Source organism: Sus scrofa, chromosome 8, assembly GCF_054392235.1.
Source record: "Sus scrofa isolate SSC_HxYL_T2T_F1_AM1 chromosome 8, Sscrofa_HxYL_maternal_Yorkshire_Landrace_v2.0, whole genome shotgun sequence".
Taxonomy (NCBI): Eukaryota; Metazoa; Chordata; class Mammalia; order Artiodactyla; family Suidae; genus Sus; species Sus scrofa.
Window position 1 is genome coordinate 11929798 of NC_139390.1, and position 26283 is coordinate 11956080.

The 26283-nt window shown below is 44.0% G+C and overlaps 1 protein-coding gene, 1 long non-coding RNA gene and 1 pseudogene across 25 annotated transcripts in view; 1 reads left to right on the forward strand and 2 right to left on the reverse strand.

Moving 5' to 3' along the window:
• Positions 1-26283, reverse strand: part of LDB2 (LIM domain binding 2) — a 397713-nt gene that overhangs the window by 353797 nt on the left and 17633 nt on the right. The window lies entirely within an intron of this gene.
• Positions 4153-9051, reverse strand: LOC146400324 (uncharacterized). The gene is made up of 2 exons (XR_014812175.1): positions 4787-9051; positions 4153-4308 (listed from the first exon to the last, which is right to left on the reverse strand). It is a non-coding gene; the product is annotated as an uncharacterized LOC146400324 (long non-coding RNA).
• Positions 12096-13086, forward strand: LOC146400325 (ubiquitin-like; annotated as a pseudogene).

The following is a 26283-nucleotide window of genomic DNA, read 5'->3' on the forward strand; positions in this document are numbered from 1 at the left end:
TGAAGATGCAGTTATCTTAAAGAACCCATCCAAGTACCTGCGACATGGTAGACCCCAGGTACATTTTGGTTTCTTTATGTCATCTCTTACCAAGGGCACTGAGGCATTTAAACTAAAATCATGAAGGTAGCCTGTGCTCCAGCCATGAGAGAGGAGAAAGGCAATGTTCCTTCTGCTGGGTAAATCAGTTATCCCCCTGGGTCCGGGTCCGAGGGGATAAACAGGATGGACCCTTCCTCCCCCCTCACACACGTCTACAGCACAGTGAAGGGGCAAAGTTTCCGACACGTGGGCTGAGCTAGGTACTGCCACACAGACGCCAATCCATACATAAAGCTCTTGGAGGGTCATCGGGACAAAAGACGCTACATGAGCACGTGTGGTCTTTACCAATAACATGTCCTATTGGTCTGAATCAGGGGAAGCTACAAAGTAGGTATAACTTCAGAAGATTATACCTAGGAAATGGACTTGCTCCAGCTTTTCTTAATTTGAGCTATTTTTAGGATTTTATGATCTCATTTCTTATATGAACCCAATACAAGAGTAATATTTGTTTTAAATCCCTTAAATGGTTCCTTTGGGGCAGAAAACTTTATTTATTTTCTTATGGTAAACATCAGGACGTTAGGCAGTTACAAAAGTGTAGAAGTCAGATGCTAATATTTAAGTCCAACACACGGGACCAAATATTTTAAGTAGCAGTGGTTACTGTACCCTGGATTTCATATAAATATTGAATTAGGCTTATTTATATTCATTAGTCAGAATTTGGAAAATGGAAAAAGGAAAGGTCATTTTAAGTTTAGTGAACACGTTGGCTCACATCTCCATAACAGGCTAGGTAGGCATCGCTTCTCAGTAGGGAGCAGCCAAAAGAAAGCACTGGAGCTTCCAGAAAACACTATTATTTTGTCAAGTATGCATGCACTGTTATTCTTCGTGTTGCATATGGAATAGGAAAGTTTCCTTATGTGCTATTATGCTATAAGGTTGTAAAGCCGTGTTTCTATCATTTTTAAAAGTTAGCAAGTTTGTTAATAAATTTATGATATACTCACCATGCAACAAATTAAAATGCCAAATAAATCATTAGTGACAACTGCTATAACTTCTACGGTGGAACCTCGCCATCCATTTAAAATAATGATTATTATCATTTTGTGATGTAATTCAGGTGTTTCTCCTTTGAGATATTATCTTCCTGCACGTTGAGATACATACATTACATCTATATATGCATTTTACACCCATAATAGTTACGTATAATCAATCTATATACATATATAACTGTTATATGATTAGATATATGTTCATATAAAAAACTAGGATAGAAGAGTGTAATTTATAAGTTATATGCACTGTGTTTTCTGAAATTTGCCATTTTCCACAACAAACTATATCTTTTAGGACTTTCTGTCCGTTCTACATCATTCCATGCAATGTTGTGTTTTCCAGTGTACAGGGGTACATCATTATTTAGACTTTTCCCTATTGCTAAAGAAATATTTGCCATATATATGTATATATACAATATATAGTATGTATATAACATACATGCAATGTATATATAAGACCATTCTTCCATATATATATATATATATCACTGCTGAAAATCAAGGAAAAGGCAACCCAGTAGACAAACTGGCAAAGGAAATGGGTCATCCGTTGGCAGAAGGAAATACAGCTCAAAATATGCTCAACCTCAATATTATCTAGGGTAGCAATCCTGAAAGGAAGGGTCCCCAAGATCATTTCGGGGAATACCCAAGACCAAAACGCCTGTCATCCGATTTCACCTTATTTGCCTTTTTCTTGCATTGACCTGTGCAATGGGAGGGCGCAGCAATGGGAGAAGAAACTGGGAGCCTCTGTACAAAAGCAAGGCGGAGATCCCAGACTACATGGGAGTCATGGTATTCCTTCACTACCACAGAGTTTAGAACAGAACAATTCTTGAGGAAGGAATGAAACTAGAAATTGTACTATATCTCTACCATTGAGAGCTTGCCTTTTGATTTTCCTGTGTGACAAAACGAGACGTATGAATGCTATCTCCAGGAAAAACACTTGGGGGATTGTTGTAAGCTCAACTGGTGGCTTATTTCATGCAATACTATTTTCGTCGGGAAAAAAAAACAACAACTGAAAGCTAGAGTTATTCAGAAGTATATTTTGCAGACATTTTCCCAAAAATTAACCAAGCGAGCCAATCACTTCCAAGAAAACTAACAGTATTTGCTGCCAATGACAAACTTTGAACTTTTGAGCAAAAAATTAAATTATGGTAAACTTCTATCTGCCACTGGGAGTTTGACAGCTTCCCAAAACTTAAAAGACTTTTCTGATGAGATTGATGGTGCGATTAACAAACGTGATTGATTTTTTTTTCTTTTTTGGCTCTTGCATAATGAAAAGTATCACATTGGGTGGATTTGCAAAATTCAGCAACCCAATATTTTCCAAATAACCAATGCATGATTGAAAATTTATGATTGCAAATTTGTTCTATGGGTAAGCGTTCCATAGAGTAAAATAATGTAATGAATGTGACTATGACGAAACACAAAAAGCTCAGTGATACAGTTTCAGATTCCACAATGAAACCTAACTTTAAGAAGCTACCACTTGTAGAGTTTTGGTATAGGAACAAAACATTATTTCAAAAGACTATTATAATATTCCTCCCTTTACCAACCACAAATCTATGTGACATGGATTTTCTTCATATTTTCTTCAAGTAAAACAATGTTATCACAAGACTGAATGCAAAAGCTAATGGGAGAATCTCTCTCCTATTAAGCAAACATTAACGAGATTTGTAAAACAATGCCAATCTGCTCACTTAATTTCTAATTTGTTTCAGAAAATATAATTTTTCTAATTAAAAAAAAATGTCATCCATGTTAACATGTAATAGGTTTCCTCTGGCCCTTTTTAAGTGAATAATAATTATTTCCGGAATTCCTCAGCTTTAATTTCTCACATGGTGCATCTTGATAGCTATTACCCACAGAAACAAAAGTTCCTAGGGGCCCTCAAAATGTTTGAAGAGTGTCAGGGGTCCCGAGAACAAAAACTTTGAAATCCTCTGGTCAAGAAAATGGAGTTAGGAGTTCCTGTCATAGCTCAGCAGAAATGAATCTCACTAGTATCCATGAGGATGTGGGTTCGATCCCTGGCCCCGCTCAGTGAGTTCAGGATCCAGTGTTGCCGTGAGCCATGGTGTAGGTCACAGACACAGTTTGGATCCTGCATTGCTGTGGCTGTGGTGTAGGTTTGACCCCTAGCTTGGGAACCTCCATATGCCGCAGGTGCTCAGGTGCAGCGCGAAAGAGACAAAAGAAAAAAAATGGAGGTTAAATTTTTTTGTCTTTTTGTTGTTGTTGTTGTTGCTATTTCTTGGGCCGCTCCCTCGGCATATGGAGGTTCCCAGGCTAGGGGTTGAATCGGAGCTGTAGCCACTGGCCTACGCCTGAGCCACAGCAACGCAGGATCCGAGCCACGTCTGCAACCTACACCACAGCTCATGGCAACGCTGGATCGTTAACCCACTGAGCAAGGGCAGGGACCGAACCCGCAACCTCACGGTTCCTAGTCGGATTCGTTAACCACTGCGCCACGACGGGAACTCCTAAATTTTGATACCATTTTCGATCCATCATCTTAGCTAAATTTGTCAAAATTAAGAATATTAAGCATTGGCAAGATTGCCGAAAGTGAGCATTCTCGACCTCTGATTGCTTAAGGGATCAGAAATTGGTATGGTTACTCTGAAGTTCAATTAGGCTGTACCTATTACAGCAGTTGATAGACTTTTTCTCTGAAGACTAGAGAAAGGGGAAAAGCCTTATTTATATTTAAAGGCTTATTTATATTTAAAATGTATATACTCTATGTTTCAATTACTGTGCCCTTGGAGTTCTCTGGTGGCTCCGTGGGTTAAGGATCCAGCATTGTTACTGCTGTGATAGGAATTCAGTCCTTGGCCTGGGAACTTCCACATCCCGTGGGTGTGGCCAAAAATTAAAAATTAAAACTAAAAAAAATACTGTGCCCTTAAGTACCCATACTGTAGAAACGCGCACACCTTTGTACGGTTTAATAGGAGCCAGTCACTGTTCTTTTTTTTTTTTTGTCTTTTTTTGCTATTTCTTGGGCCGCTCCCGCGGCATATGGAGGTTCCCAGGCTAGGGGTCGAATCGGAGCTGTAGTCTCAGGCCTACGCCAGAGCCACAGCAACGCGGGATCCGAGCCGCCGTCTGCCACCTACACCACAGCTCACGACAACGCCGGATCCTTAACCCACTGAGCAAGCGCAGGGACCGAACCTGCAACCTCATGGTTCCTAGTCGGATTCGTTAACCACTGCGCCACAACGGGAACTCCCCGGTCACTGTTCTAATCACAGTCCATATGTTATCTATCCCATTTAATTCTCACAAGAGTTCTACAAGGTAAATCCTGTTCATTTTCTTTTTCTATTTCATAGATGAGGAAATCGAGGACCAGCTTGGTTAGACCCCCAACAAATACGTGAATGTATGCTTTAGCATCGTCCTTAAGCACAGCAAAAACTAGACATACCCTAAAGATTTAGAGACTTATTTATTTATTTATTTATTTCTCTTTTTAGGGCCACACCTGCAGCACATGGAAGTTTCCAGGCTAAGGGGTCCATTGGAGCTTCGGCTGCCAGCCTATGCCACAGCCACAGCCACACCAAATCCGAGCCACCTCTGTAACCTATACCACAGTTTGCGGCAACGCCAGATCCTTAACCCACTGAGGGCGGCCAGGGATCAAACGGAGTGTATATTCAGTTCTTAACCAGCTGAGCCACCATGGGACCTCCCGAGAGACTTTAAATATTATGTTTGTTCTGGTTGGTATCTGCCCTTATATAGATTTCCCCAAATTAAGTGGTTTTCTGCCTTTATTTCCTGGCCATTCAATTTTATTTATTTATTTACTTATTTATTTTTGTCTTTTTGCTATTTTCTTTGGGCCGCTCCCGCAGCATATGGAGGTTCCCAGGCTAGGGGTTGAATCGGAGCTGTAGCCACGGGCCTATGCCAGAGCCACAGCAACGCGGGATCCTAGCCGAGTTTGCAACCTACACCACAGCTCACGGCAACGCCGGATCGTTAACCCACTGAGCAAGGGCAGGGACCGAACCCGCAACCTCATGGTTCCTAGTCGGATTCGTTAACCACTGCGCCACGATGGGAACTCCTCAAATTTTTTTGATGTGCATTCGAAGTTCCGTGTTCTCTTTAAAGCTTTTGTTAACCACGCCAGCCCATGATAATCCCTGTTCTTAATCCACAGAAAACACCCCTGAAGTGTATGGAGTTCACTATCTCCTTGCCGTGTCGTCTATGCTGGTGTCAACAAGCTGTTCTTTAAGGATTCAGGGTGAATGGCTCTCATGCTCCCTTTTTATTCCTTAGGCTCTGTCACCATCACCATCTCTAGAGGCTCCATTGCTACTACTTTTGTCCAAGCCACAATCATTGTCCTTCTAAACAGAAATCATCTCCAGGTCGATGTCCCTACACCCACCTCACCCACCTGCAACCCCTTCCCTCCTCGGGATCCAGGGTGAGCTGTATGCCAAGTTTCATTCAGAGCAAAGCATCTGCTCAGAAGCTTCCAGGAGCTTTTGCCAATGGATACTTACCCATCTTCACCATATCCTTCGAAGCCTGGTATCATTTGACCTGACCTCATCCCATGCTGAGGTCCTGGCTCACTCTGCTCTGGGCACCCAGGGTCCCTGTCATTTCACTGACAGATGAAGACACTCTGGCTACCAGAGCCTTTGCACAGGCTGTTCCCTCTGCCTGGGTGCTCTTCCCCGAGATGCGGGCAACCTTATCTTTCCGTTTCCTGAAGGTCTCTGCTAAAATGTGCCCTCATCAGAGAGACTGTCCCTGATTCACGGTACCTAAACAAGCACACCACCTCTGTCACCTCCTCCACTTCTCTTCCCGGCCTCAGCTTTGCCTTCTTCACGTCACTTAGCAGAACCCAACCTGTCTTGTTCTTCTCTGTGTTTGTTTATAACCTCTCACCTCAGCCCCAAATTGTGCCTGGAACACAGGCGGCTCAATAAATACATTGATGGAACGCACCTCATTTTTTTCACCTCTAAAATGGAGATGATACTATTACTTAATAATAACAACAATGTTATTCATAACAATACTGTCGTTAATAATAATAATTTCATTATTAAAATATAGCAAGTGATGCCCGGCATCCTGCTAAACACTCTGCCTGCCTTATCTCACCTACCCCCAAACACAACCGCATGAGACTGAAATGATTGAAAGGATCGCCATCTCCCCACTTTGCAGATGAGGAGACTGAGGCTCAGAGGGTGTGCGCCGCTAGTTCTGCCTACGTCTCCGAAGTAGCAGCCAAAGCCAGGTGTGGCCTCTCTCTAGAGCGAAAAGGAATACGGAAGGGGCAAGCACGCCGAAAGCGGGGTGCTCTCTGCAAATGAGGGAAATGGCTGTTTACATCCCCGCTGGCACAAGAGCTCCCTGCAGGATGCGATTAGTGCGGGGGGGATGGAGGTGCTCCGGTCCCGCGTCTCAGTGCGTCCCTCACCGTGACTCAGACGGACCCGCTCAGGTGCTAAAAGAACTTTCGCCCCCACAGCCCCGCTTGGGAAGGGTGTGTGCTAAGTCCGTTTTTTGATCAGATAACAACTTGACACTAATTCTTCCATTCTCCGCTGGCACCCGACCGGGGCGACGTTATCACCCGTGGGTTATCTGCCCGACCTGGAAGGAACTCAGGCTAAGGTACAGGAAAAAGGTGGGGGCATTGTTGGGGCTTCCTGCTGGCCAGCACACTGGCCTATTGTTGGGTTTATTTTTTTAGACTATCACATCACAATGATTTCGGCAACATCCTTTTTCCATCCTGGACCTGATGCAATATTTATTGAACTCTACAAACTGCGTCAATAGGCGATTTCTTTCTGTATCATTGCCCACGGTTTCTAAGGGTATCCTTTTTCTTTAATCCATTAAAAGATTTTGCTCATTTGCTCCGTGTCAAGCCACCCTCCCAACTGGAAGTCATAAATTTTTTAAATAAAAAGATGCCTCAGATAGAACCTTGCTAAACCACTACATTTTTAAAAATAACAACAAAATGGCATTTCTTCTCATGGGTCAGGCATCCTACGTTGCACCGTCTTATGGCAGTGCTCTCACACCCCATAATTGTGAACTTTTACCATTTTACAGGTGAGGAAACTGAGCTAAGAAAATGGATTTTTTTTTCCCTTTTAGATCCGTATGCTGGCTTATTTAAGTGATTGCTTTCCAATTGTGACTTCCCCCATCCTATTACTTCTTCTTTATTTAGAGAAGCCCTTTCAGTGTTTCTTTGAGAATAGGTTTAGTATTGCTGTACTCTTTTAGCCTTTGTTTGTTGGAGAAATTCTTTATTTCCTCTTCTATTTTAAAGAATATTCTTGCTGGGTAGAGTTCATTGCAGCACTATTCACAAGAGCCAAGATATGGAAACAACCTAAATGTCCATCGACAGAGGAAAGGATTAAGAAAATGTGGTATATATATGTACAATGGAATACTACTCAGCCAGAAAAAAGAACAAAATAATGCCATTTGCAGCAACATGGATGGAACTAGAGACTCTCACACTGAGTGAAGTAAATCAGAAAGAAAAAGACAAATACCGTATGATATCACTTATATCTTGAATCTAATATAGGACACAAATGATCCTTTCCACAGAAAAGAAAATCATGGACTTGGAGAACAGATTCGTGGTTGTCAGGAGGGAGGGGGAGGGAGTGGGATGGACTGGGAATTTGGGGTTAATAGATACAAACTATTGCCCTTGGAATGGATAAGCAATGAGATCCTGCTGCATAGCACTGGGAACTATATCTAGTCACTTATGACGGAGCATGATAATGGGAGAAAAAGAATGTATATATGTATGGGTGACTGGGTCACCTTGCTGTACAGTAGAAAATTGACAGAACACGGTAAACCAGCTATAATGAAAAAAATAAAAATCATTTAAAGAAAAAAAATCACACAATGACTGAGTGGCCGAGAAGTTACTCAAAAATACAAAGAGAAATCATCTTTGTTGAAAACCTGCTTTGTGCCAGGCACATTCCATCATGAAATGACAATAAGAGTAGCAATTCTAAAAAGAATAGTCATAGCTAATATAGAGAGAGCTCTTAAAATGTGTCAGGCACTATGCAAAATGCTTAATGCAAGTTAAAAAAAAATTCCTCCTCTCCAATTTGAAGACAAGCACTAGAATTATCCCCATTTAACAGATGAGAAAAAATCTCTCAGAGCAGCCAGCCCATCATGGAGACAGGATGCAGAGACCCAGACCTGTCTGGCAACGTGGCCCTTGCTGTCCTATAAATACGGAGAAAACACACACAGCGTGAAACTCTCCTAAGCCCTAACCTAGCCACAAGGGGTTTTGTGATTTTTAAATGCCCACACCCTTATACACAAGGTCTAGAGGCTGCCAAGTATCAACTGTGCGACCTCAAGCAGATGTCTCAACGTCTCTGGCCCCCTGTTTGTTCCTCTGTAAAAGTCCAGGTGAACCACGCAGCATCCTTGGTCCCCCCTGCATCCAAATGCTCTCTGGTTCCTGGGCAGAGTTTAAAAATGACCTCATTCAAAGAGCACTAGTTTCATGCCCAGCTTATCCAATGAGAGCCTCGACAACGCTGAGGCAATATTGGCAGTGAGCCACGAGTGTGGACTAAGTTACGCCTGGTGAATTTATTTCATATCCAGCAGTATATTGACCTTGGCAACACCGTTGTTCTCTACCACAAGGATCCATATCTGCCCAGTGAAAAAAATTGGATACCCCAGGAGCAGAATTACAGCTACAAAAAAAAAAAAAAAAAAAAAAAAAAAATCAATCTAAAATAATTTGCCAAAAAGGCAGGCATTAGTCCTGAAACAAGGATTTCGTAGCTGAAAGGTAGTTGGCACGTGACCTAAGAAGAACCACCCCTACCCACCCACCCACCCCACCATGCAGGTTACTCCACTGGGGCCAGGAGGGTGTCCCCCTTGCTTGACCTTAAGTCTGTAAAGAAGGTAGGTATTAGGGCATTCCCGTCGTGGCGCAACGGAAATGAATCTGACTAGTATCCATGAAGATGCCAGTTCCATCCCTGGCCTTGCTCAGTGGGTTAAGGATCTGGTGTTGCCGTGAGCTGTGGTGTAGGTTGCAGACATGGATTAGATCCTGCATTGCTGTGGTTGTGGCTGTGGCTGTTGGTTACAGCTCCGATTTGACCCCCAGCCTGGGAACCTCCATATGCCTTGTGTGTAGCCATAAAAAGACCAAAAAAAAAAAAAAAGTATATATTAAAAATAATCATCAGACAGTTCACAAAATTGTTTGTCCTACAACCAAATTTTTTTCTATTATCATTTTTTTTTCTTTTTATGGCTGCAATTGCCATCTATGGAGGTTCCCAGGCCAGGAGTCAAATTGGAGCTGCAGCTGTAGGCCTGTGCCACAGCCACCGAAATGCCAGATCTGAGTCACATCTGTGACCTATGCTGCAGTTTGCAGCAACGCTGGAGCGAGGCCAGGGATCAAATCTCATTCTCAAAGACACTATGTTGGGTTCTTAAATTGCTGAGCCATATCAGAAACTCCTATTATCTTATATCTACTTTACAGATAAGGAAATTTAGATTCACTAAATTGCTAGAAAGAGGTGGAAAAAAAAAATGTGGGGACTGTTTCAGTCAACGCCCAGCCAGTTTTACCCTGAATCACTGTCTGGTGGGGTTTCTCAACTATGGCACCATAGATAGCTGGGCTCAATAATTCCCTGTTGTGGGGGGCCGTCCTGGACACTGATGTTTAGCAGCATCCTTGATCCCTACCTGGTAGATGTCAGCAGCCCTCCTGTCTAGTTGTGACAGCTGAAAATGTCTCCAGGCAGTAACAAGTGTTCTCTGTGAGGTTTATTAAAATGCAGATCCCTGGGGCCCGAGGAAAAGCCAGAGCTACAGAGGTTCAATGAATATGGGATGGGTAATGTTTCCTGCTGGGCTAGTGGATTCAGAATTGTCACTGCTGTGGCTCCGGTTCGATCCCTGGCCTAGGGAACTTCTTCATGATGAGGGTGTGGCCAAAAAAAAAAAAAACACCCTCATTCAAAGAATACAGGATGAGTGATAAGTCAAGTCTTTCTCTCCCTCATAGACTGAAGTCAAGCCCAGGCCCACGTGACTCCATTGATTTCCAACTTTCTCGCTGAGACCAGGCCTCCTTCCAATCACAGGTATTATCATGCTGAACCCCCACTTTACGACTCCCAAGTCTTCTCCTCATTGGCTGCAGAATCACGGAGAGACATCATTTCCAGTCCCAGCCCTGATCTTCCCACCGCACGGTTGCAGCAGACATTTCCCAGACACACTCTGCACTGCCGCTCCTCCTCGACCCTGGCTGTTCCCTCTGCCTGAAATGCTGTTCCTGTCTTCCGAGACCGTGACGGCATGCATTTGTCCTCCAAAACCCATTCACCTGCTGTGAACACGCCACTGGACCTCAAGAACTATCAGAATTGAATTGACTCCTTGCTCAGTTGCCCCAGCACTGGACTCCCTCAAGCTACCCAATCCCCTGAGATTTCAGTTTTTTCTTCTGTAAGACGGGCACATTGATGTCTTCCTCACCTGAGTGTTATGAGAAATAAAGGATGTCAAGTGGCTGCCACCTAATAAGTTCTCAATGAAAAGCTCCTTTATCTTGCGCTTCTTATCAATCTGTGAAAATGGACCAGAATGGGCTCACTCTCTGGGCTACACCCTCTTCCCACGTTTCATATATAGACATAGACCCAGAAACCTTAAAGTCTCCTTCTTCTGAGGAATATTCCATTTTCCCCATCTTTGGATATTAGATTCTTCCCTTAAATATTTGGAGCTAGGAATACAAGTTTGATACCAGGGTAACTATAGAAACAGCCCTATCTTGTGTGAATCAAAGAGCCTCCAGCTTTGGCCCTGAGTTCTCTCTAAACAGTGCTATCTGCGACCCACACTGTGTGCCACCGACAGGAGTTTTTAGAAAAGGCTTCCCGTTTCCCACGGGAATATAAGGAAATTGGAATTATTCAAGCAAACGATAACAGGAGAAACAGGAACAATGCCACAGAGTCCTCCACCCCTGACGTCCAGCACAGGCGAACTTCTTTGTGTAACACTTCTAAGGATGCCAAGCCCTGCAGAGAGAGATTGGTCACCAGGAAAAGGAAGAGGACGAGGAAAGGGAAGAGGCTACCAAGGGTCACAGGCAGCTAAGTGGAGGAGCCATCCATCACCAGCCTTCCCGGGCAGCCGGCATGCTTCCAGTCACAGAGGGCACCAGCCAAGGACAGAGGGAAAAACAACCTTGCCTTTGCTTTATTTGCGAAGCGAACAGACTCCTTAAGAGTATTGATGTACTGACTAATGATTCTGACATCCCGCGTGCCGAGCGCTTACATGCTTAAAGGGCAAGAGTTACAAATCAACAAGTTATTAATTTAATTTCTCTTTGAAAAGGCGCCAGAGGTAGAGAAAGCAGGACCAGTGGAGCATTTATCATGTTCATTTCCAAAGAACTTCAGCCCCTCCTTGCTCGGCGAGTGAATCTCAAACATCAGGATGTCGAAGGCATAGGCTGGGTGGCTTACTAACGTGCAGACCCCTGGGCCCCATCTTTGGCTATTTCTGCCTCATGAGGTCTTGGTTCGGGCCAGAGAAGTTTTAGTTTTGCTAATCACCTGCCACATCCAGCGATGGCGATGCAGGGCAGCAGCAAAGCCCTCTGAGGAACACCGCCTGCCCAAGCTGAGCCTCTTCCTTGACAGTGGCTCCTGGACCACGTCTCCCGGCCCCCTGGCATGGAGCTGGAGCCGTGTGACCAAGTTCTGTCTGCTGAGGGGATAAAAGTGACACTGCCTCCTGGACCCCCTGCCCCATCCTCACTCTGTGGCTGTTGGCTGCCTGGAGGCAGAGGTACGAGGGGATGCCCTGGGTGGAGGAGGGGACATGGCTGTTCCTCGGCTCAGTGAAGAGATCCAGAATGGTCAAGTGGCTCAGAACCCGCTAGGGACGGTCACACGAGCGAGAGAGGGGTAAAACAAAACCAAAACCAAAACCAAACCAACAAAAACCAAAATTAAAAAAAAAAAAAACCTTTATTTCATGAAGCCCTCATAGCTAGATGGAATGCATTTACACCACTCTTTTCTATCCTGCAATTTTATCTGATCTTTATTCTGAAGATCCAGGGCTCATGTTTTAAGCACAGAAGAACCCGTAAAAAAAACCCAGAAGAAAGCCAAAGGGTGGTTCATGTTAATATCCAATCCTACCCTCAGTTTTGAGAGCAAAAACCTCTTATAATCTAATAGGTCTCTTAGAATGTCTTTGCACATCCAAGATGATGCCTTCAACCTCTAGGCATGGCAGTGCCAAATTAATCCAGTAGAAGTTAACCTCAGGTAAAAGGTGAAGGCTAAAGACTAGGGTAGGTAATTAATTGTCTGCAGAGTCTTAAAGCCCCTCTCGGGGAATACAAAGAAAACAAAAGAAAACAAAAAACATGGAAAAAAAGAACTTCTCCAGAAAGAGTCAACCTTGCTACCGGTCCTGCCTCTGAGGGGTGATATGCAGCACCCGGGTGAAGACTCTGATCAGCAAGACCGTCCTCCTGGAGGTGGAGCCCAGTGACCCCGCTGAGAACCCGAAGGCCCAGATCCAGGATAAGGAAGGCATCTCCCCTGGCCAGCAGAGGCTCGTCTTTGCAGGCCAACAGCCAGAAGATGGCCAGACTCTCTGATTGCAGCATTCAGAAAGAGTCGACGCTGCACGTGGTCCTCCGTCTAAGGGGCGGCTGTTAATTCTTCAGCCCTGCTTGCATCATGGCCACTGGTGGTATCCGTCTGTGCTCTAGCCATTTGGCCCAATTTAAGTTTAAAAATTACCAGTTTCAGTACTAGCTGAACCTGTTTGATATGTTAAGAAAGATCTTGTTGCATGGGAAGAAAAAAAAAAGGATCCAAAGAACTCTGCCACAAAGATAGGACCTGGGGAACCAGACCCATCTTTTAAAAAAGGCCGACATCTAAAGTCCACCCGGCCGTCCTGAGACCCCCTTGGGCCCCGCTGACCAGTATTCAGAAAGCCTGGAAGCAGGAAACCTGTGCATTCAGCAGAGGAAGGAACTCTGTGGCTTGGCTGATGTTTCTGATGTTTAGGGACGAGGGACAGGCCGGGCTGGGCAGCTGGCTCAGCTCCACAAGCCCTGCTGGAGCTGCATCCATGGTGCCTCCATGGCCAACCTCCGGGGATGGCGGGGAGACCACAGCCTCCAAGAGAAGAGCCATTTCCATCGGGTACCTGTGTCCGCGCCTGTCAAGCCAACCCTTCAGATGCAGGAAAAGCATCTCCAGCTCCCCTCTTTCTCTCCCAGCCAGATCAGCCTCACACCAAAAGCGCAGTTAACTAAGCAGATCCAAATCAGCATTTTACCACGCGGCGGTCTCCAGTCCCCCTGGGAGCGATCCAGTTTGACCTTGGGAAAGGGAAGGGCAGGGGCATGCCTCCCAGAGCTCAAGGATGGAATCTTCCACTCCTGCTCCAGCCACGCTGGCCTCACCAGCCCCACAAACACTCCAGGCTCGCTCCCACCTTGGTGCTGAAGGCAGTCTGCCTAGAACATTCTTCCCCAGCCCTTCCCATGGTCCATGCCTCTGCTTCTTGCAGGTGGCCTCTACGCAGAGAGACGGCCCCTCATCACCCCTTCTAAGCCAGCCACCCCCAACTCCAGTCACTCTCCGACCCCTTGTCCCATTTTATTTCCCTTCAAAGGCCTTATCACTACATGGAAGTATAATAACTGTTGTTCTAGCCGAACAGGATATCTAGGGGACTGGGCGATAAGAGCTGGAGAAAACGGAAGGTGATTGTGCAGAATTTTTTTCTTCCTAAGTGCCATTTAAAAACAATCAATACACAAAAAGGCAGCAATATGGAAAATACACTTGATGCAAGGTTAATGAAAATGTAAGTTACAAAGCAGCACGCTTGGGGTAAAACAGACAAATATGAACCTTAGGTCATGCCATAATAAGTGATATTTCTCCTTTACTTTTCAAAAGTCCTTATATTCCTTTGACTACGTTCTTAACCTCGAGAGTACATTTAAATAAATAAACACATAAGTATATAAATCAACTACCTCTAGTAAATAAAAGACTATTGTAACATTCAGAAAGACTATAGCGTCTATCTAGTCTAACACCCTCAGGTACCAGAAGAAGAGAGTGAGCCTTAAAGGGAAGCGAATTACCCAAGGTCATCCTCAAGGTTAGTCAATGCGGAGACAGAGGGAAAAGCAGAACGTGGGACTCCAGGCCAGATGCCGTCTTCACGGCGTTATGTTGCACAGTCAGTCAATCCGAGACGTCGTGGGGGCAAGGACGAAGCCCCTCAAAGGAGTCAGAACCGTGCAGAGTGTTAACACCAAAGCACTTCTTGTTCACGTGGGGCACTGCCGGTCCCGGACCTTCAGTTCAGTTCGATGCTTTCTGCAGCCCAGTCTCATCACCTCTTTAAGGTTCTGCTTCCCCGCATGGGGTGATGATGGCCGAGGTGGTGATGCTAACGATGATGCTGATGAAGAGGAAGGTGACGATGCTGGTGGTGACGACCCCTGGTCCTACCACTGGCCAGGCCTGGGGCTAAGTGCCTCGTTGCGGCATTTACTTCTCCCCCACACGCTGAGGCGGGCATCGTTCAGCATCGTCACCAACCTCATCAGCTCCTTTTATCAGCTGAGGAAGCGGACACCCAGAGAGGTTAATTAACCCCAATAAAAACACTCATCAATAGCAAAAGGATTGAAAGTGGACATTACACTCAGGGAGACCAGCTCCCGAGGGGAAGTCTAGGACACGAATGGCCAAAATCGTAAAACTCGGTTCACCAATGACTGCAGTTTGGGTAAAGGTAGGTCATGATGTGCTTGCTGACCGCTTTGAAATGCAAGTGGTGATATCAACCGACCTTCTTCGGAGACAGGGGCTCTCATGGACGTCTTGGTGTGTCCTCTCAAAACGCACATGGTGAAATCTTTTTTTTTTTTTTTTTTTTTTTTTTGTCTTTTTGCCATTTCTTGGGCCAATCCCGTGGCATATGGAATCAGAGCTGTAGCCACCGGCCTACACCAGAGCCACAGCAACATGGGATCGGAGCCGAGTCTGCGACCTACACCACAGCTCACGGCAACGCCAGATCCTTAACCCACTGAGCAAGGGCAGGGATCGAACCAGCAACCTCAAGGTTCCCAGTTGGATTCGTTAACCACTGCGCCACGACAGGAACCCCACATGGTGAAATCTTAATCGCACAATGTCGTGGTATTTGGAGATGGAGCCTTTAGGAAGGTGATTGGGTCAAGAGGGTGGGGCCCTCAGGATGCGATTCGTGTCCTCACCAGAAGAAAGAGACCCAGCTGGAGGCTGCTCTCTCAGCCACGGGAAGGTGCATCGGGAGGGCTGCTCGTCACAAGCCAGGAGGTGCACCTCCCCAGACACCCCACCTGCCAGTGCTGAGCCCAGCCTCCAGAACCGTGAGAAATAAGGATCCGCTGTTTAAGCCACCCACTCTGGGGTATTTTTGTTACAGCAGCCCAAACTGACTAAGACAGGGGTTGTGCTAAAGAGAAAGTGAAATCATGGGTACATTGGCGCTCCTAAAACTACCATATTATATGAACACTCTGTAACAGCACTGAGTCATCGAAGTCTAATAACTGCCGGATAAGGTAGTTATCCCCTTGCATTTCAAAATGAAGAAACTGACTCCTAGACAGTTGGAGAACTTGACCAAGGCCTGGCCGAACTGGAATTCAGATGGCCCTAGAGCCTGAAATCTTCACCACCACCTGTGGGTGTTTCTGAAACGTATGTTATTCCCGAGGCAGGAAGTTCCTAAGTCCTAAGGATTCGGTTCATGTGCATCATGAGTTTGAGTTTGGAGCTGGTCATAACTGATGCACGGATGTTCACTTTCCCCAGGGGTGTCTTCAGTCTTCCTACACCAAACAATCTAAAGAACACCTACCTTAATGGTCCCAAATTTGGAAACGGTCTAGGACCTCAAAGTGGAAATTCCAGAACAGCCCTCGGAAAGTTCCCCCAGTCTGTTTCCCTATCAGCAGCTTTTTCTCAACCAGGCACCTCAGTTTGGGGACTTGTTCATTCAGAGGGACAATGACATGGGTTGAGGTGAGCCAGTGCCCAAGCTGGGGTGCCAGACAGCAACAACACTGGAAATGAATGGTGGGGGGTTCTGCTCCCTGCTGTGCCCAGATGCTTAACTGGAAAAAAGGCATTGTTTTTTTTTTTTTTTTAATCAGACACCTGCTGGAGAAGGCTACCAAATTCAGAGACAAGGAGACGATAACAGAGGCTGCAGCATGTTCTTGGTGTTTGGAAAGCTAACCGTACCTATATCACTATGGCAGGCACGCTGAGAAAGCCCAGGAGGCTCCATACAGAGAGACAACAGGCAGCAGGCCCTGCTGCCTTCACCAGAAGAAAAGAACTGAGGGTCTTAGCCACATTCAGAGATGGTTAGAATTGGAAGGAGGCCTGAATGTCACATGAGTCCAACTTCCTAATCTCAGATAAGAAAAGTGACAGGCAGAAGATAACTGGCTCCATCAAAGTCACACAGCTGAAGAGGGGCTTGGCATCACCACTAAGAATGGTGCGTGCCAGTGGAGGGTGGCCTCACCTGAAGGGCATGGTTCTCTGTAGGCCCCTCCCCTTATAATAATCCCTCAGGTGCAGTCTCTTTCTGATCTGGCTTCACTGTGCCTGCTGCCCGCCTCCCTCCTCGCCTCCACTCCCTCCGCTCTCCTGCCTGAGGGTCTCCCCACACCCCACGGTCTCCACCTTCCCCCAAAAGTCCACACGTCCCACTCTGCCGTGTGCTAGAGCCAGCTTAGGTCAGCGCTCCGAATGCTACATTTTCAGGAATTTTGTGAGACAGTCGTTAATTTACAGTTAAACATGGTCTCTTTAAAACAAAGGTCACGCATACTCAAAACTTCCAAATTATTTTGTTTTCATTTCACTGTCACCTGTGCTCTTGCGGTTACTCACGTCTATTGTACCCACGCGCTAGGACCTGCAATGTCAGCAGCTCTTCCCAGTGCCATGTTTAGGGACATCGTGTGGGTGGCTGGAAGGTGGCCATAGTGGGAGTGTTTACACCGCAGAAATGGGCCCTTGCTACAGATCAGGGCTCAGGTTTTCCTTCTGTCGACTGTGCAGAGTAATGGACAAAAACACTGATGATGCAGCTGAAGCATAAAAGTGTGTCTTGTCAATGGCCATTACACTGTGAAGAGCACTTTTGAGGAAATATTCTTCCAGTATTTAAAAACCACTCTCTCATTCAGAAGACAAGTAACTCATGCCAATGATGAAGGAAAGAAATTCAGATAGTCCTCTCTGTTGTTGCACTTTATTTTATATATATATTATTTTATTTTTATTTATTTATTTATTTTTGTCTTTTTGCCATTTCTTGGGCCGCTCCCGCGGCATATGGAGGTTCCCAGGCTAGGGGTCCAATCGGAGCTGTAGCCACCGGCCTACGCCAGAGCCACAGCAACGCGGGATCCGAGCCGCGTCTGCGACCTACACCACAGCTCACGGCAACACCGGACCGTTAACCCACTGAGCAAGGGCAGGGACCGAACCTGCAACCTTATGGTTCCTAGTCGGATTCGTTAACCACCGCGCCACGACGGGAACTCCAAAATATATATTTTATATATACATATATATATAGGCTTGTTAGAGCTGCACACACAGGCATATGGAAGTTCCCAGGCTAGGGATCAATTTGTAGCTGAAGCACCACTCTATACCACAGCCACAGCAACATGGGATCCAAGCAGCACCACAGCTCATGGCAGTGCTGGATCCTTCTTTACCCACCGAGCGAGGCCAGGGATTGAGCCTGCGTCCTCATGGATACTAGTCAGATTCATTTCCACTGAGCCACAACGGGAACCACCTATTTGTCTTCACATTATTTTATCACTACTTACTACTATATCATACGTATATCTGTTTATTTGCTTGTCATCAGGCTCCTCTACTGAGTCTAAAAATGGCAAACAAGGAGTTCCCTGGTGGCCTAGTGGTTAAGGATCTGGCATTGTCACTGCTGTGTCTCCAGCCACTGCTGCGGCACAAGTTCAATCCCTGGCCCAGGAGCTTCCACATTGCTACAGGTGTGGCCAAAAAATAAATGAATTTTTTAAAAAATGTAAACGGCAAACAAAACCAAACACGTTGTTCTGTTCTCTCGGCCACGTGGAGATACAACGGTCTTTTTCTCTGGACTGAGAAGAGACGCCTGGTGTATAGGAGGCACTTAACAAATATTTTTGAAAAAAAATTTGAATGAGTGCAAAAGGTCTTCTCAGATTCTTAAGGAAATTCATGGCCTTTTGTTATAAGTAAATGCAGGCAGCACTCCAGACCCCTCGCACAGTATTACAATCAAGAGGACCATTTGCAAGTCGTCTAGAAATCAGTACGAGGAAAGAAAAAAAGAAAAAAGATTGTACAGCTTCTGATCAGTGTCGTGTAACTAGCCTCTGACTATTACTTGACTTTCAATATTGTTCAGGGAAGATGCCAAGATCTACAGTTTTTTTTTCTTATGACTTCTATAAACAAAGCAGGAAAGCAAAAGACCCATTCGAACCAAGACTGTCCAGGTCCCCAGTGAGGCAACTTTCCTGCATTCTAAGAGTCCCATGACAACTCAATGGCCAGGGAAGGTGATCGGGCCAGGGAGATGCTCGATGTCTGACGGCAAGTCCAACAAGTAAAGAGGTGGGTTGGTAAAAAAGCCAGGAAGGAGAAGTTCCTGTTGCAACTCAGCAGGTTAAGAACCCAACATAGTGTCGCTGAGTATGCAGGTTCAATCTCCGTGGGTTAAGAATCCCCAAATGAAGCCTAAGGTGTGGCGTAGGTCAACAATGAGGCTCGAATCCAGTGTTGCCATGGCTGTGGTGTAGGCCGGCACCTGTAGCTCTGATTTGACCCCTAGCCTGGGAACTTCCATATGCTGCATGCATGGCCCTAAAAAGGAAAAAAAATTCCAGTAAGGAGGTTGGCACATATGCCTATAGGGCACTTGCAGAACCTCTGAGCCCCCTGGGAATACCTGGCCCAACATGGGCTAAGAAACTCCCAATATTTGGAGAGCGGAAGGCTATCTTATGAAAGACAGACTGAGCTTGGTCTGTACAAGCTTAGAAAACTCTTCCTATTCCTTTGAACAATTGGACCCTCATAGAACAGGATGGAGTGCCTCAAAAGGAGGTGGGTTGCTCAGAATCAAAAGTGCTAGATTTTGGAGTTCCTGTCGTGGCGCAGTGGTTAACGAATCCGACTAGGAACCATGAGGTTGCGGGTTCGGTCCCTGCCCTTGCTCAGTGGGTTAACGATCTGGCGTTGCCGTGAGCTGTGGTGTAGGTTGCAGACGCGGCTCGGATCCCGCGTTGCTGTGGCTCTGGCATAGGCCGGTGGCTACAGGTCTGATTCAACCCCTAGCCTGGGAACCTCCATATGCCGCGGGAGCGGCCCAAGAACCAAGAGATAGCAACAATAAAAACAACAAAAAGAAAAGACAAAAAAAAAAAAAAAAGTGCTAGATTTTATATATATATATTACCTATATATTTATATATATAATATTTTATGTATTTATATATTTTTTATATATATACACATACTTGAGATGGAACATGATGGAGGATAATGTGAGAAAAAGAATATATATATTTATATATATAAATTTTTATATATATATAAATTTATACACACACATAAAACTGGGTCACTTTGCTATATAGCAAAAATTGACAGAACCTTGTAAATCAACTATAATAAAAAATAAATTAAGAAAAAAGAACGTGCTAGATTAGAACAGAAGACAGGGATGGGCAAGAGATGATGGAAGAGAAAATGTGACATCCAGCCTGTCTTTAACATTGGTGGCATTCATGGTCTCTTAAATTTTGGTAACAAAACACAATTTTTTCCTTCTGCTTTCAACACTCTGCCTTAGGCCTTGAAAAATAAAAAAAAAAAGGAATTTCTTTAGTTATAATTTTTTTTAAATAATAGTTTAATATCACTTGTATTATTTACCCTATGTTTAGACGTAAAACTTAAATATTCTGAGAAAACAGTGGTGGGGGCAGAATAGGTTTTTTTAAATGAACTTATTAATCTACAAGGCATAAAATGCACATGTTTTCATTTTTAGTGCATTTACCAAGTTGCAGAATCATCACCATGACCTAGCTTAGTTCATTTCCCTCAAGCCCATGGCAGGGGCCCCTGATCCCACCCACATGATTATATAATACATGGCCTTTTGTGACAGGCTTCTTTTCTTTAGCATGATATTTTTGAGGTTCATCTTTGCTGTAGCATGTATTAGAGTTCATTCGTTTTCATGGTTTCAAAGTTTTCCATTGTATGGATATACCACAATTTCTCCATCCATTCACCAGTTAACAGACATTTAGGTTATTTCTGCATTTTGACTGTTATGAACAATAATAGCATCACTTTAATTTTTTTTATTGAAGTATGGTTACTCTACAATATTATATAAATTGCAGGTGAACAATATAGTAAGTCGTGATTTTCAAAGGTGTACTCCATGTATAGTTATTATAAAGCATTGGCCATATTCTCCCATGTTTTACTATATATCCTGGTGGCTCATCTTATACCTCATAGTTTGTACCTCCCACTTCCTGCTCCTATATCGCCCATCCTCCTGTCTCCCTCCCCACGGGTAAACACTAGTTTGTTCTCTGTATCTATGAGTCTGCTTCTTTTCTGTTATATTCACTAGGGTGTTGTATTTTCTAGATTCCACATTTAAAGTGATAGCATACAATATTTGGCTTCTCTGTTTGACTTATTTCATTCAACATAATATTCTCTAAGTCCATCCATGTGGGTACAAGGGGCAAAAATTCATTCTTTTTAACAGCTGGGTAATATTCCATTTGCATATATATGCATATATATATATATTACAGCTTCTTTATCTGTTCATCTGTTGAGGGATGCTGAGATTGCTTCCATATCTTGGCAATTATAAAGAATACTGCTATGAACATTGGGGTCCATCTTTTCAAATTATTTTTTTTTCCCAGAGGTATACCCAGGAGTGGATTGCTGGGCCATTTGGAAGTTCTGTCTTTAGCTTTTGAGAAATCTCCCTTCTCTTTTCCACAGTAGTTGTACCAATTTACATTCCTACCAACCAGGTATGATGGTTCCCTTTCCTCCACATGACTTTAAAATAGCTCCAACTCCCTATATAAACCATACAGAGTTATGCAATGCCAAAAACTCATGAAAAACATTTACAACAAAATTCCATAACAAAATGAAAACTGCTCTGATTGTATTTATCACGGTAATGCACAGATTGGAAAATATACAGATCTCAAAGTCCAGCTTTATATCATATTTAATGAAAAAATGTTTAGAATATATTTTAAGGTGAAAAAGTAGGTTACAAAATAATGTGTACATAAAATCCCAAATATTTATATCTCTACATAATTACATTAATTCTAAGGTGAACATTTTTTTCCAATATCAATGGCTCTGGGCTCTGAAGTCTCAATGCATGTTTTACAATAAGGTTGTTTTTGGGGCTTGGGGTTTTGTTTTTTGTTTTTGTTTTTTTTTTGCTTTTTAGAGCCACACCCACAGCATATGGAGGTTCCCAGGCTAGGGGTGGAATCGGCCTGGGATCTGAGGCCTAGGCCACAGCCACAGCAATGCGGGATCTGAGCCGCGTCTGTGACCTACACCACAGCTCATGGCAACACCGGATCCTTAACCCATCCAGTGAGGCCATGGATCGAACCCACAACCTCATGTTAACTTGTCGGATTCATTTCTGCTGCACCACAACGGGAACTCCTACAATAAGGTTTTAATTTACCATCTCTGTCAAGTTGTCACTGCAAGTGCATGTGTGCAAATATCGAAAAGAGAAATACCCCTATTTGCAAATTAAGGGTAAATGACTTGGGAGAAAATGAAAGACAAATGGATCACACTTTAACCTCTCAGAGTCAAGGGGTTCAAGGTCAGAGTCAGGGAGCTTGTACATCCACCAAGATGGGCTACATTCTTGAACACTGAATTCAAAATTAGGCAAACTCTAGAATGCAGCATCTGCTCATAATCCAGCACCAATGGCTTTCTTGTAATGTGTCATTTTAAAGCATGCTGTCCCACCCATGTTTTTGATGGTCCAGAGATGATACTACATGGAAAATTGTGGACTGCGTGAGTCAAAGAACAATTCTGAAAAGTCAGACTCTGAATATGAACAGTCAGGAATATCTAACCAATTTATTTCATTTATAATCCTGTTTATGTATGCACACGAGTGAGATTGGATTAAAAAAGGCAAAGACTGAAAGAGCTTTTTCAATAAGTATATAATAAAAAATCCTATGTGATAAGAAAAAGTGACATAAACGCCAAGACACAGGCAGGTGGGACAGACCGACAACAGCCACAAGACAGATATGTCAGCAGAGTCTGGGCAGGAAGAAGCAGAAGAAAGCCATGGCTCATCTGATGGCCCAGAAAATAAGTGAACCAAAAATAACCAACAAGTATTCACTGGAAAGGGAGGCAGCAGCCCAGTTTGAAAATAGCAGCTGAAACTGAGAGGGAAAACACCAGAAAGTTAATAGCAAAAAAGTCCACTAATACTATACAAGGAAGAGGGTTGGGATGGGGGCAGGGCTTTGGGGCTGGTGGCAAAATTCTAATCTTGAAGTCAAACAATCTCGTTCTAACACCTGATGCTATCCAAAATCAACAGATTGATTTTAAAAGAATTTTTTTTAATTAGCAAAGAATGAGAGATCAAAGCCAAGGAGTACTGAAGACTATTTAAGTTGGGGGTGGGGGGGTGCAGGGGGGGGGCCGGAAAAATTATAATTAATTTGACTTAAGTGATTTTTAAAAATCAACTGCCTTCTAGAGTGAATCATATGTTTAGTCAGTACCAACATCTCTTCCAGTTTTATAAAAGAGAATTTTGTCCAATAAGAGAATCTCTATCTCGAGCCATCTCCTGATCTAGTCTGATATGGAGGAGGCCTGTTTCTCAGTGATGACTCAGAGCTCTCAACCAGAAGGGCTGGGAAGGCCTCAGAGCAAGTGAGGAGACATCCTGTTATGTAAGCCCACAGCCAAGGACGGGCTGTCTCCAGGGAAGACAGTCAAAGGCAGAGTCTAATTTGGGGGTGATGCTTCCTCACAAAAGCAGATCATACGGTAGCAACGCCATCATCCATATAAAGAGCTCTAGGCTCTACACAGTACCCCGTCCCCTCTGCCTCCCATTCCAATTTGAGACGTCAAGAATCCTTAGGAGTAATGCAAGGGATGCATTATAAGAGGACAATAAAATTCAACAAGGGAGGCCAGATGCCCAGAAGTAGTGGGCTGGGGCTAGGACCCACGTCTTTGCCTTCAATCCTGTCACCCTCCTAATGGGGCCTTCTGCAACCGATTTGAAGCCACAAAATCGCCTTGCCTGACTGTGTTTTACAGGCACTGCAGGTTTGAATAAACTATGAAGACGGAAATTCTTAAGTATGCTTTCGTGCAACAATTTTATAAACATTTAGTATTCTGAATCTATTTCTTTCTCTGAAACACCTACTGAGTTGATTGATAATTTATGCAAGGATGATGTCTGCTACATTTAAATCTAGGGGTGCATACCTCTGCCCTAACATCGCCTCTAATTTTTTCCTACCTCATTCTCCTTAAAGGAGTCAAAACTGGGTAGATACAAAAGAGTCGCAGCAGTTAAAACCTGGAGTTCAAAAGATAAAGAGCTGCCAGGGTCACCTGAAAATAACCGTATTGCACCTGCTCTATATAGTATTTTTCTCTACTAATAGACGATTAAATGTAAATCCTAATGTACATTCCATTTTACATGCAATATGGGTTAGTTACTGTTGCTATGGAAACCTTCACTTTTGCATTTACTGATTTTAATTCTGTGACATTTGCTGACTTTAGTACAATGTAAAGTTTATAAATATAACATACAGGTTTGTGGAGGGTTTTTTTTAAGTATTCAATTTGCATAGATAATTCCATCACAAATCTCTGGATACTATAAGGGAAAAGGTAGTAACTGGATGCCAACTAACAGTAATCAGCCAACGACAGGCTATTTCCAGAAATAATGATTTCCATCGATCCTCAAAAATCTCCCTTCACAAACTAAATGCCCCATCCCTTATATAAATCTTCTAACCACTGATTCCGTGATAATGTCCCAATGTGAAATTTATCTTGTTTTACCTTTAACATTAACCTGGAGAGAGACGGGCGAGATGTGATTTAAAGAAATAAATGATCTCACTGTAGGAACCACTCCCAATCCAAGGCAAACAACCCTTTGACTTTCAACTGGATCTTCAAGGAGTCTTCGCAACAAACCAACCTATTTTCTTTCTTAGTCCTGGTCTACCCAGCTGTGCATCTTTGAAATCAAGCATCATTCCCACCTGTGGAATACATGCGTCATTTCTCCATGTCCCTGAATTTTTTTTTTTTTTTTGTCTTTTTAGGGCTGCACCCACAGGTTCCCAGGCCAGGGGTCAAATCGAGGCTGCATCTGCCGGCCTACACCACAGCCACAGCAACATCAGATCTGAGCTGCATCTGCAACCTACACCACAGCTCATGGCAACGCCAGATCCTTAACTCACTGAGCGAGGCCAGGGATCGAACCTGCATCCTCAGGGATACTGGTTGGGTTCATTACCACTGAACCAAAATAGGAACCCCCTCCCTAAATTTTTTTCATTCCCATATTACTTGCCATGTAACAGATATAGAAACGGAGACCCATAATCCTTACCCCAAATCTCAAAAGCCACCCAGCAACGAATTCTAAAAGTAAATGCATCTATAAGAATTGATTGAAGTGACATATTTATGAAGAGCACCCAATACTTTTGAGGTGCTCCCACAGGCATGGGTGAACCTCCAGCTCACTTTTACGGAGTCACAGAGGAATGAATTATTTCGTGAGTCTCCCCAGGGAAACCCTGGATCCAGGTAGCCATGCACACACATCTACAAATATAAAAGAGAGCATGCGCCAGAAGCATTTCCAGTGGCCCCATCAAAGTCTGCACATTCAACAAAAGAAACAAATCTAACCAATATTTATTGAGCTTCTATATTGAGTCAGACACAGCTCAGCAAACTTAGAGTTGTGAAGTGTCTATAGTTGTACCTGGAGAAGGAAAGGGAGGATGAAAGAAAACTATAATGCTGTACTTAAGGCTTATAGGGAAAAGGAAGACAGGCCAGCAGAATGGTAAATGGGCTTAAGAGAATCACAAGAGCTTTTCAAAGACAAGAGGCACTTGAGAGAAAACAGGACCACTAATAACTAAGAAGAAACAGAAATAATGAGACTTAGAAATGAGAAAGGGAATAAACTCTTAATCAATCCTCGTCCTAAAAAAAAAAAAAAAAAAAAAAAAAGAGTGTTGAACAAACTGGTAAGTGATGAAGATGCTGTGAACATAGAAACTAATCAGAAGTAGGCAAAGGGAAGGGGCTTAGAAAATGCACAGCTCAGGGGAGGCGGAGAAGGCTACAGAGGAATTTAAGAATTGATGGACTCGGAAGATGCTGTTACAGCAGTTTCAAGTGGATGCTGGGCAGCAGGTAGAGTGAACATCATTAAATGGCACACTGATTTTGGACTTGAGGACTCAGTACATGCTGTTGGCAAGAATGGTTAGAGAACAAATCGGCAAAGAGTCCCCACACTTCTTCTAGTAGCCTTAGAATTAGGCAGGAGACCTCTCCTATCCAAAGGCCACCATCGCCAATCCATCGCCACACACCGTCCCATCCACACTCAGCCGCCCTCCCTTATGGGCTCCAAGTTGATCCAATTCATTACCATCTGTCTCCTGGAGAGCTATAATATCGGAGTTCCCGTGGTGGCTCAGCAGAAACGAATCCGACCAGGAACTATGAGGTTGTGGGTTCAATCCCTGGCCTCGCTTAGTGGGTTGAGGATCCAGCATTGCTGT